Below are 2,500 nucleotides of genomic sequence, written 5' to 3' on the forward strand. Positions count from 1 at the left end.
AGACTGTCCATCTCACCAGAGAGACAGTCCATCTCACCAGAGAGAGACGGTCCATCTCACCAGAGAGACAGTCCATCTCACCAGAGAGACGGTCCATCTCACCAGAGAGAGAGACGGTCCATCTCACCAGAGAGAGACGGTCCATCTCCCCCAGTGGGTGGAATGGACTGGGTCCCCCTCCACAGCGAGAGCTCTGCTGATTGGCTGATACGCTTCCCGACGCCAACATGCCCGAGAGTTTGGAAAACAAAGGCAGCACATGAAGTATTCAGACGAGCGGTGTAATTCATGTGATGCCGAGGATTAAAAAAACAACAAGGAGCCAAAGCTCCAAATGAGCTTTTCCCTGGGGGGGGGGGGGGGGTGTCTCTGGGAATCTGGGTCTTTGTTGTGTGAATCCAACGCAGAAGTTTCCAACCCCTCACCCACACACAGATTTCTCACAGATTTTCTCCGTTCCCACTTCTCAGTCAGTTATAAGGCTTTTCCTCAACGCTCACCTCTATCCCTCCTCCTCCATTCCTCACAGCGGTCTCCCCCTCTTTGTCCTCTCTTCTCTCTCTTCTCTCTCTCTCACATACCTCTACCGGCCCCTATCCATCCCCATCAGGAGCGGTCCGGAGAGCTCCAGGGCCTGCTTAGTCTCCCAGTGCAGATCCCCTTAGTGGTGGTGGCGGCGTTGAGAGACTACAGAAACTCTCTGGGTGGCCAAATACACAGCCTCCCCCCCCCTCCCTCCCCCCCCCCCCCCCCCGTCCAGCAGAGGAGGGGAGGGTGGGTGTGATGTGAGAGAACCTGACATGTGGCGGTGGCGTTAATGCGCCGCCCGCCGCCCGCCGCCCGCCGGCCCTGAGACCATGCAACACACCAGCTGACTCCCAGCTGAAGCGTGAGCTGGCTGGTAGGAGGGGGGGGGAGGGGGAGGGGAGGGGGAGGGGGAACATCTGTACCTTGTCATTTGACGTGAAGGCTTTGGCACAAAACGGAATAGGCTGCTTGACTCTGGAAACAACAACGAGCCCCTTCCCTCTCCCTCGGCGTGGTGAGACGCTCCGCTTTTTTTTCTGTGTTGGTGTCGAGTTTGCTCAAGAGTGCCGTTATCTCCGGGAGCCGTAACTCCTCTGCTGCCGCTGATAATACCTTTCAGAGGCCTCTCTGCCGGCTGGAAATGTGTCGGTAAAGTAATTACTTTTTTTCGTTTATTGTTGGGAGATTGAACAGTGGTTGATGAGAGCAGCCTAACAAAAAACAACAGATCATGGCTGCTCCTGCGTGCTAACCCTCCCATTGTCCCGTCACAATGTCTCCGTGCGGGAAGCCGCTGCCACTTGGCAGGTGGTGAAGCAGGCCCTGAAATGGGAACGGGTGATTGGGTCTTTGGGCTATGCTAATTCCCTTTAACCCCCCCCCCCAGGGCAAAATTTAAAGGTTCTTTTTTTTTTAAAGGGAATCCTCTTCAGTGTTATTAATTGGTCAACATTTTTAATAGACAAAGAGCAATGCAAATTAGCCATGCATTAATGTGCATTTGAGACAGTATGGATGGAGCATTACAAATTGTCTTTGTTGTGTTGTGCATGTTTAAACATCACCACAGACGCTGAAAGTGTTGCCTTTCCCTGTGGCGTCGGTGATTCACTGAGCATTCTTATCTGGCGCCAAACCGCGTCCTATCCCTTGGTCGTCCTCCAGGCTGAGATAAGGTGCGTTCAGGGCGCTGTGCTCTGTACGTCAGCCTCACCTGGCTGACAGTAAGGCCCTTGGGAATATTCAGACCAAGGCCTCGTGGTCAGAGAGTTGGTGTCAGCTCCTAGAAAGGAGCTTGCCCTGTCCCGGTACATGGCCTTTTGTTCCTGAGTCACGACCAGCGTAGTCAGGGCTGACCCACAGCTTAGATGTAGTGAATCCCCCCCCCCCCCACCCTCCTAGTGAAATTGATGCAAAATCAGGCGTCAAATAAACCTGAAGAATAAGAAAATAAACCAAATTGTGTTGCATCAAACCCCGCCTCCTCCCTTCTCTTATTCATCACCCACACCGCCGTCTTCTGACCGAGACACCGCCTGCTCGCCAAACCTCACTCCACCCGAACCACTATTTACATCAACCGACCTACGGTTCCTACACTCCTCCTGTGTCAAATACGGCAGAGTACTCTGAGTGTTCCTACGAATGAGAGGAGGGGGGGCGCAGTAGGAGCACAGCAAGGACCCCTTCAGTGTCCTGTTTGGTACACTTGTGAGCACCGTCGACGTAGACAGCGGCAGCGTCGTGCCGTCAGCCTCCAGTTCATTCTAATTCTGCCCAGAAAAAGCCTTTGCCTTTGGCCCCTTAACTCCAAGCATAAGTCTGGCGTCAGAGTTTTTTGGCTCACTTTACGAGCAGCGTATTCCAGGAGGTAAAACGCTGTTACCCTGTTCCACTGGAGGCATCAACAACAGAATAGAGAAGTTCACTTATTCAACTGAACGGGAACACTCCACTTTACTTTAGCAAAAAA

The sequence above is a fragment of the Micromesistius poutassou genome, assembly GCF_964030765.1.
Source record: "Micromesistius poutassou genome assembly, chromosome: 16".
Taxonomy (NCBI): domain Eukaryota; kingdom Metazoa; phylum Chordata; class Actinopteri; order Gadiformes; family Gadidae; genus Micromesistius; species Micromesistius poutassou.